Source organism: Dama dama, chromosome 19 (genome assembly GCF_033118175.1).
Source record: "Dama dama isolate Ldn47 chromosome 19, ASM3311817v1, whole genome shotgun sequence".
Classification (NCBI taxonomy): domain Eukaryota; kingdom Metazoa; phylum Chordata; class Mammalia; order Artiodactyla; family Cervidae; genus Dama; species Dama dama.
The window spans coordinates 50,866,477-50,876,949 of record NC_083699.1 but is presented as its reverse complement, the minus strand read 5'-3'; positions in this window follow the sequence as shown (position 1 = coordinate 50,876,949).

The following is a 10,473-nucleotide window of genomic DNA, read 5'->3' as shown; positions in this document are numbered from 1 at the left end:
ACCATCTCAGGAACCGGATTGGGCGGTTGCAGCTGGAGATGATTTCAGATGGTGAGAGAGGGACTGTCGTTGTTCAGTGATCCAGTCAAGTTTGACTCTTTGTGACCCCATGGACTGCAACATCCCAGGCTTTCCTGTCCTTCACTATCTCCTGGAGTTTGCTCAAACTCATGTCCATTGAGTCGATGATGCCATCCAACCATCTCATCTTCTGTCTCCAACCTTTCCTCCTGCCTTCAATCATGATGAGTTGGCTCTTCACATCAGGTGGCCAAAGTACTGGAGCTTCCGCTTCAGCATCACTACTTCTAATGAATATTCAGGCTTGATTTCTTTTAGAATTGACTGGTTTGATCTCCTGGCTGCCCAGGGTACTCTCAAGAGTCTTCTCTAGCACCACAGTTAGAAAGCATCAGTTCTTTGGCATTCAGAGAGTGGGCCTGGGGTCTCAGCTTGGAGTATCCTGTAGCCTTGGAGCAACAGTAAGCAATATAATTAGTGTAGTCATGAAGCATGCAGGATTTCTCTTTACGTTCAGGCTCTGCCACTCACCTGCCAGGTGACTTTGGCTCAGTTACTTACCCTTTCTATGTCTCAGTTTCATCATCTATAAAATGGGAGTCTAGCAATATTGACTTCATAGAACTGTTGGGAGAAATACACAGCTTAGTGTACATAAAAAACATGAACAGTGCCTGTCACACTGTAAGAGCTAAATATTGGCTAATGTTAGTCTCCATGGGTCACCCTTGCATTAGGGGCCAGCACGTGGGTTAGTCATTCTGCATTTGGAGGAAGTGTCTCTGGGTTTTGATCTTCCTGGGTTCCCTGGAAACATTTTCATCATAGAAATGCCATCAAAAACCTACCCTGGGGCACTGCTGCCTGAGGGCAGATGACATCCTGGGGAGATGAGGCGGGGCACAGACCGGTCCTCTACAGAACCCAGCGTACTTTCGCCAAGCTGGCACCTCCCAGTTGGGAGAGAGGTGGTTACCTTCACCCTGGCCTTGGTCAGTCTTCTGCTGATGGTTTCTTCAGTCTGTGATTGGGCTCCAGCGTGAAGACCCTAGGTGGATGCGCCTACAGCCCTGGGCAGGCACTGGAGCTGGTCATTTGGGGAAGGAGGGGAACACGTGGTTGAGTCCCTGGCTTGTCCTGCTGGACTGGCTTCCTGGCATACAGCCCAGCCTGGGCCTGACCAGTGTCCTCCAATGTCCTCCAACCAGATGAGACTCGTCATTTAGGGGAGCTCTTTCCCTGGGGACCAGAGGCACTGCCACCCCTGGGCATCCCTGGGGAGCAGCCAGGCACTTGGACTACTTTCTTCCTAGGACTACGAGGTGAGGAAGTGGTTGAGGTTCCCACAGCCTCTGCTCTGCCCTCCACTGAAGCACATTCAAGTCCTGTCAGTCATTTAATGTGCAGGGCGATGGCTCATTTAATCCTCCCAGCAACCCCACAAACTAGGTATTATTTCATCCTCATCTTGTATGTCAAAGACACTCAGGGAAATGGTGAGGGCAGAAAGTGCAGCAAGGATCAGGCTCAGGCCTGACCCTGAAGCTCTGTGATGCTCTCTCTCTAAGGAATCAGGCAGGGATTGGGGAGGTTGGTGCGGGGCAAAAATAGAACCACACAAACCAATAATACAGGGCACTGCAGAGGGGTGGGGAGAAAAAAGAGACAAATTCAGGAGACTGAGGATTGTGAAAATGAGAAATTAGAGGAAGAGAGGGAAAAATTACATCTCCTTTGTGTCTCTTTGGCAGGGGGTATACACCTGCTTTATACCTGCTATATACAGGTACCTCTGGGTGTAGGCCTGCTAGAGTAGGAGACCCTAGATGTGTGGAGCTACAGGTCTGAAACACAAACGAACACGTGGCGTGGTAGGGTGGCCTGGACAACCCTCCTGTCCAAAGAGGGATCACATGTGACCACATGAGCCCTGCAGGGCTAGGCCAGAATGCCAGGACTTTTTTTTTTTTTTTTTTAAGAGAAGCAGGAAATCAACTTTTTTTTAATGTCAACACTCTTAATTTAAAGATGTTAGTAACCAAAACAGTTTAGAATATCATTTTAGACAAAGGAAAAATTAAAAACAAACAAACAAACACGTTCAGCTCATAGATTGCCAGGATGCAACCTCACCTTTACTGCACTTATTTCCATGAGGGTCTCACCATCAAACTGTGAGCCTCTCCAGGGCTTACAACTGCGGGAGGAGCAGTGTGCCCTGCGGGGATTGAGAATTGAGGGCTGTGAGAAAGAAGCATACAGATTTCTAGAAAGGAACCAGGCTGAGTCAGGCCGATGCATTGCCAAAAAGATACAAGAGAGCCATGTTGCCTTTGACCCTGGAGGTACCTTGTATCTGTTCTCTGTGGCCACAGCGTTCCCAGGGCCCTGGGCTCCATGTGGAGTACACGAAACTGCGGGTGCTAGAGGGCTGAGAGGGGCAGAGAGGGAGGGTTGCTTGGAGGCGGTGGGAAGCTGCTCTGCCTGGCTGCTGAGAAGTGAATCACATTTCCATGTGATGGGTGCAGTTCACACTTTGTAAGGGAACAAGGAGCAACCAGAGCCTGACTTTTCTAAATATACCAGGCAAGGCAACTTGCCTGGCTCTGAATTGAGATTCCTGACAGGAGGCTGGGCAAGCCTCGGATCCCCGTTTGCAGGTTGCATCCCAGGCTCTGCTTCTCCAGCAGGGGGAAGAGGGGCTGATGCTGGGAGCTTGGATTTGCAGAAGGTGCCACACCACCAATTTCCATTCTTGGGTAAATACCTCTGGAAACTCTAGGGTACCCTTTCGAGCCTGTACAACCAGAGGGCTTCTGTGGCCAGATGAGACCCCCTCTAACCCCAAGGCAGATTTCTCCTCCTGTTGCCCTTAGCCTTCACAGGGCTCCCTGGCACAGACCGCCAGCCCCCTACACCCGTTTTGTCCTTCAGACTTCCAGGAATGGGCAGTGTCTGACATCCTTTCCAGAGCCTGAGAGGGTCGATCTCCCCCAGTTCTCCAATCTCCTTGTAAGTCTACACCTGATACAGTGTGGGGAGCTGAGGCTCTGCCTTCATGGATAGGGACCTCAAGTCCCTGGAAGGAGCATGAAATGTCGTCACTGCACACCCGGAAGTGGCCTGCAGGGCCATGCTGCAGGCTGGGAACGCGGGTTCCAGTTCTGCCACTGACTACCTGTGTCCCCTTCTCTCCTTGGAACCAGTTTCCAACTTGGGACAAGTGGAGCCTTGAGGTGACGAGGCTTGTCTGAGGTCCCGCCCGGTTCTGACAGGTCACGGTTGCCTCATGTGCAACGTGGACAGGAGGTTTGGGAAGGTATGAGATGGTAGTGGTCGGTGACAGCTCTCCATGGAGCAGGTGGGGAGGTTCGTCTTCTCCTGACTTTGGGTATGAACTGAAGCAGCCCCAAGCCTCTGGCAGGCTGTGATCAGTGCCTGGAGCTTTCAGCCTGGTCAGCTATCCTAAAGCTGGGGAGAAGTGGCAGAGATAAGCAAGGAGATGTAGGATTTAGCCTGTGGACAGAGATGCCCATGGCATGTGGGCTCTGTGGGCCAGGCCCAGTGCAGCTCTGGGGAGGAGCTTGGGCCTCAAGAGTTGCTGCAGATAAGCTACCAGCAGGCCTGCGAGAATCCTTTGTAACCAGACTCTTAGCTGTCAACAGCTTTGCTAGAGAAGTGACCAAAGAAAGAAAAGGCTGAGTCTGGGCAGGGAGGGGCTGGGGGGTGGTGTTAAGTTTAGACCCCTGGGCTCAGACCAGTGGTGTCAAACAGGTTGCTGCAGGCTGTAACCTGGGAGGTGAGAACTCTTCCTGGACTTCAACCTCCCACTGGGCTTCTTGAGGGATCCAGTCCAAGGTGTTCCCAGGGGACCCCAAGGTGCCAAGAAGACTGAAATTCTCTAAGGAGCCAGCAGCTGTGCCCTTTGGGAGGTTTTCTGGGAGAGACACCTCCTACCCCCACCAAGGCCCCTGTGTTCCGGGGATCAAGAACGCAACCTGGTGGTGGAAATGGCCATGGGCTTTAGGGTCTGTGGGGTCTGAATCCAGTCCTGCCTTTGCCACTGCTCAGAGGCCTAGGCCTTTTTCAACACATGGCCTTCCTGTTTCTTTAAATAACTTACTGGTATCTGAAATACCCTGTTTAATCATTTATGTTTCCTGCCAATCCCCCAAACCCTAGTGGGAGGCTGGGCACTGAGAAATACTGTGGTACACAAGCCGGAGGAGTCCCCACCTTTGGAGTCTGTAGTCTCAACAGGCAAACAGGTGAGAAAAGGTGGCAGTGAGAACCTGGAGGGCAATGTGGGCACAGTCACAGTGTCTTCACGAGTGACACTATTTCGTGAGACATACTTCATTGTTACCTGAAATTCTCATTCAGCCTGTCTCCTGATTTTTCTGCCCTGCTCCCCCGGCCCCGCTGCTCCACCGTGGTAGCACCAGGAGGCGCACCAGGGCCAGTCCTAGGACCTTGGGCAGGCACTTCCTGGTGGTCACGCCGCAGACACTCCTGAAGGACAGTAAGGAGTTGCCGGGTGGAGAGGGAGGGTCTTAGCAGAGGGAATATGTGGGTACAAAGGGCAGGAGGTGAGCGCCGGGTGCCCTGAGGGCCTGATAGGCCTTCACGAATGTGGGGTGCAGAAGGACAGGAGGAGCGGACAACAGTCTCACGAGGTCACTGGGACATGTTCAAGGGTCTGGATTCATACCAAGAACAACAGGGAGGGACTGAAGGCCGAAACAGAGACTGACATGATAATACCTGCATTTTTAAAAGAATGGATTTGAGGGGAGGGCAAGCGTGGAAGCCAAGAGCCGGCTGGGAGGTTACTGCTGCCGTCCAGCTGAGATGGCGGTGGCTCAGATAAGAAGAGGCAGTGGAGGAAGTTGATGTGTTCAACTGGTCCTCAGGAGACAGAATCAGTGGGATTTAGCAACTGGTTGAAAACTAAGTGAGGGCTAGTGATGGAGCACAAGAAGGGAGATGACTCCCAGGTTCTTCGCTTGACTAGCTGGTGGCTGGGGTGCCATCCATTGAGGTGGGAAAGACTAGGAAGTGGGAAGCAGGAAGAGGTGTGTGGCCGGGCAAGGAGGGGAGTTTCATTTTGGATAGGCTGAGCTCTGGGTGCCTTTGAGATGCCCAAGGGAAGGTGTCCAGTGGCGCTCTGAAATGGACGCAGGCCTAAGTCAGAGGCTGCAGTCCTCAGTACAGAGAGGAAGCTTGAAGCCCAGGCAGCCCTGCTCCTCCTCTCCAGTTCCTGTATTAGATGCCAGGGGGCCTGGCTGGGCAGGGGCAGGGGCACCGGGGCCTGAGTCTGATCCCTTCCGAGCACCTGATCCAAGGGGCAGCCCTTCTGGTTCTCACCGATGCCCAGTATATGCGAAGGTGAACTTTGGTTGCCTCATTTTCTGATTCAGTTCAAACAAGTACTACGGGTCAAACAAATCACATTCAAGGGCCAAATCTGGTCCAGAGACTGGGAACCTGGTCGGAGAACTTGGGTTTGAAGTAAGAAGAGGAGTTAGAATAGAACTCTCAAGATGAGGACCCCAAAGGCAAGGACCCCCAAGGCATGTTCTTCCAAGTAAGTCTCTGGACTGGAATCCCCCCATGACTTGGATAAAAATACACTCCTAGTCTCTATCTCTAGTGATTCAGATTCAGTAGGTATGAGGGAGCCAGAAATCTGATTTTGTCCAGCACCCTGAGTCATTCTTAACGCACTCAACTTTTGAGTGAGACTTGAGCAAATTTTGTCAAGGAGGAAGGAGGAAACCAGAAGAACAGGCTGTCCAGAGCAAAGATCATTTCAAGAACGACACTGGCTTCCCGGGAGAGAGTCCAAGGTCCCTCTTCATTCTTCCAGCATGTCTTGGCTCCTTCCCAAGGAAGAAGAATGCTAATCTTCGTGCTCAGGTTCAAGATTCTGATGGCGCTCCATCTGCTCGTGAGAGGGAGTGGAGTCAATGGGCATTAAGAGGTTGGTGTACAGGGGTGAGGGGCTCTCTTCTGGCTCTTCTAGCCATGAAGTGGTAAGCAAAGTCGGATCTGCTTTTTCTGCTTTTTCCTGTCCTTCCCAGACCAAGCCAGCCTGGTGCCAAGAATGGTGGCACATGCACACCATCTTTGAACCTCCCTTCCCTGGAGCTGGAGATGTGTTGGGTCAGCCTTTCTCCCTATCACAGTGGTAGGATCTAAGATCTGTGATGAACAAGAATATGGTGAGAGGTAAGCTGAGCAGGCCTCACAATTGCCTTTTAGTCTGAACCACTACCTCTTACTAGCTTAGAAATCATGAGTGTTCTGTGGGGAGCTTCCCAGGATGCTCTCCTGGGGCTCGACTCAGTTAACCACTACACATTTTGTTGGCTGGTTCTCCCTCATTTCTTTTGCCTACACCTTCATTAGAGATGCAAGGAGCAGGGAGGAAAAATGAGAGTTCTGGGCCAGAACTTGGTATTGCTGGGCCCCCACTCCAAAGTCATACCATTATTTCTAACATCCAGCCAGTAGTACCCCAATTTCAACCCTAAGACAAAGGCCACAGAGTCTGCACTGGATGTCACAGCAAGAAGGTCACTAGTGGCCTGGAAGACAGCCGTGCCAGCAGAGGGGTGGTGGGTGAGATGGGACGAGGGGGAGGGGAGAGCAGAGGAGTGCTGGCGGGGCCTCTCCCAGAGAACAAGAGGAGAGCGGGAGGCGGGCGGGGTCAGAGCCAAGGCGGGGAGAGACTCCATGGGAGGGGCTGGCAAAGAGGGAGCACAGAGGGATGGGACGGCTGCAGGGAGGTCCCTCAGCGTGGGGGATGGAAACATCTAGAATACAAGGAAGGGATTAACTTTGGACAGAAGGTTGCCCCTTCCATTCTAACAGGAGGTAGAGCAAAGGGTATGCTCTGTATAGGTAAGTCTCTAGGTGTGGTAATAGAAAGCTGAAGCAATTGCTACTTGAGGACAGATTTCTGTTAAACTGGGGGTGCAATCTGGGACTGGGAGTGAGTCAGAGGTCTAAGGAGGATGGAGTTTAAGGGAATCCGGGGCTGTGCCAGGCAGGCAGCCCCCAGGGTGAGGCATGGGCAAGGGGAGAAGGCACATGATCCGAGCTCGGGGTTTTGCCAAGAGGGTGTGATGGGAGGGCAGGGGGCATGGGGGTTCCTGATTACAGTGGTGAAACAGTGGGGTCTGGCAGAAGGTCGGGAAGGTTGAGGGGTCGTGGGCATGAGAGACTGGGGAATAGGGAGATGGGGAACAAGAGAGGGTTAGGAGCTCCAGCCATGATGGGTGTGGGCAGCAGAGGGCAGGGCACAGCCCTGGAGCTGTGTGGCAAGGCAGAGAGCTGGTCCCAGCTGTCTCACTGTGTGGCCCTGGAAAAGTCACATGCCCTCTCAGGTCCCCAGTTTCTTCTGCACAGAGTGATGGCTTCCCTGGCTCTAAGGATCTATGAACACGGTGAGCTGACATGGGGAGGATGCCAACTGACAAGAGCCCAGAGCAAAAGGAACTCCAGGGCCTTGTCACATAACCAGGCACAACGGGACAGAGAGCTATCACCCGGGACTGTTCAGGATCGACAGTCAAGTCAGAAAGACACTAGGAGCCTCAAGGACTCGGGCTTAAGAAACTGGGGTGTGGGCACAGGGGGAGTGGCAGTTGGACTGACCCAATTTGGGGCTGCAGTTCCATCTAGGTCTTCTCAGACGAGTTCTCATCCACTGGTAAGCTCCCTTTAGAAGCATCAGAAACGAGCGAATGGTGGATTCCATCCAGGGCTGCTGACATCTGGGTTCTCAATCTAACGTGTAATTCATTTAACTATTTGGGATGGTTGTTTTTTTTTTAAAACAAACAAACAAACAAAAACATGGAAAATCTTCCCAGATTCCAGGCTAAGCCCTCTTTTGTTTTCTTCCCTCAGGATGCATTAATATTCTCTGATGGGGAAACCTGCCAACAGATTAGTATTTTTCATAGTGTTCAAGGAGCTTTAGCCCTGAAGATGTTTCAAGGATAAGGTTGAAAGTGACTTTGGGCCTGCATCAGTTCCCCCTTCCTTGGAGATTCACAAACTGTATTCACATGCAAAAAGATATACAAAGTCCAGCAAGAGAGAAAACTTTTCGTTTCAACTTTTTAAACCACAGAACCCCCCGCTCCCTAGCATACTTGTACTCCCATTGCCCCCAGAACTAATATTCTGTGGCTTCCACTTTGACATACACTAGCAAAATAAATAAACCACCTGCAGTAGACTATCTGCCCTGGCACAACCAACTAGTGTGGCTGTGAGGGATTACATATGCCTTGGGTGATCTATTGGGTATGTCCAAAATTGGTGTCATTTAAACAGCTCTTGAGGAAGACTTTAAGCCTGTTAAAGAGTGAGAATAATCCCTGGCATGAATAGAAGTATTTTAAATCCGTGAGAAAACTCACAGTCCAAGAGTCAACTCACACCCACAGAGTGTACTGGACATGCTGCAGACAAGCATTCTCCGGGCCAGACGCGGCCTTATAAGGTGGCCTGACATTTTCTCATGGCCCAGGCCACCCTCCAAAAATATCCAGGGACAGAAGAAGAGCGGGAACTGACCTCCCTGAATGTTTCAAAGATTAACAAGCAGGCTCTCCATTAAGCAGGAGCACTAACACCTGCTTTATGACCAGCTCCAATATCTCTCATTTCAAAACCAGGCAGCCTGTGGCAGTCCCAGCCAGGGAGGTCTCCGCAGCAGGAAGAGAACAGCTGGAGCCTCAGAGCTCAAATCCAAACTGGGGTTTTTTGCTCTAAAAAAGTGTTATTTCCTGTACCCCTCCAGAACATGAGGCTGCCTTTACTTTATATGGACAATAGAAGTCTGTGACTGACCTTTATTAGTGTGCCTTTCTGCCCTTGGGTCAAAGCTATGTTCCAAACGCCTTTGGTTCCCCAGACCTCCAATCGCTTGTGAGGTGCTGCCTCCCAGTGGGGCCACCCAGCTACAACACTGAGGTGGAAATGGCCTTAGGGCTTTAAATCCAGCATGAAAAAGCATCTGGATTGTATCTATGGTCATAGATAGATGTGGAGGCGCTGCCACGGTAATAAGTCCATGTTCTGGAATTAGTGAACAGAAAACACAGTTTCCAAACACAAACAGATTTATGAAAGGGGTATTAGGTGCTTAAAGTAACTGCCTCTCACATTTTATTTTTGCTTATCAAGTGACTCTTACGGTGAATTGCCTTTTTGTGGGGGGAAAAAAGATTATTTTTGGTAATGAGATCTTACCCTGTAACAGTAAGGGGTATTTCTCTAAATTTGAAAAAAAAAAAAAAAAAACCAACAAAACAATAACCCAGATTAGTTTCTCACATGTTCAAATCAAAGTGTAGGTCAAAAAAACCCACACAGCTCTCTTTTCTAACTCTGGTTCCTAGTTGCAGGCAGGGGAATGTTAATAGGTATAGCTATTTTTGGTAATAGATGTTTAGAACAGTTTCTTCACCACTCAACTGTATACCAACGAAACAGTCTATTTGTAATGCTGGGATAAAAAAATATGAGGAATTGCAAAGCTAGTTTCTTCATTCTTGTTAAAGGGAACAGAACAACACAGCAGTATTTTCGGAATACTGTGTGTGTAACAGTGGGTCTCAATTATACCAATGGTAATTCCTAAGGCTGGAGCTTATGTTAACACAGTACAAATAATTGCCATAAAATATGACAATGACAAATTACAAAGACCTGGCTGGTTTCCCATTGCCACTCTAAGATGGAAAGGTTGTATTTTCTGGATAGCCTCTACTATTAACTTTACCATCTGTTCCTCAGTTTCAGCTGAAATAATTTTCTTTTCATAAATGTGCCTATCTCCAAAGTAGATTAACTCTATATGAGGAGAGAGGTTGTTCTAACCATTGTGCTGGTAATTTCTAACGGTGACCAGAGAGCATTCAGAAAAAATATGCTCCTCTTTAGAACATCTTCCCACAGTCCTGGATAAGGGTGATACTTCTAGGACCTGGGAGACTCAGGTGGGCTCATGCCCCTGCTGGAGGCACCCTGAGACCATCTAGAGAAATAACTAGAAAGGGATTGGCACATGGACACATTACCACTTTTGAGGTGAGGAAATCTGGGGTCTAGAACTAGCGGGTTGGAAGCGGCCGAGCTGAGTATCCTCTGTCTCTCTCCCCGCTTGTTACTGTGTGTAAAGCAGTTTCTAGGATTGCTCTGTACTTGGAGGTGTTTTTAGGAGGAGGCAGTGGACCGCTTGACCAAGTACTTGTTTTATAAGGTGAACATTGCTGGGCAACAGTATTTCCTCTCTTAACTTGTATTAGAAAAATATTAAAACTCACACACATTACACACTGTAAGACAAGGGCCCTCCATCTTTTACTGATTGATTTTTATTTCTCCTGGTCACCTATATGATGAATCTGTCTTGTCCTTCTGCAGCCAGAC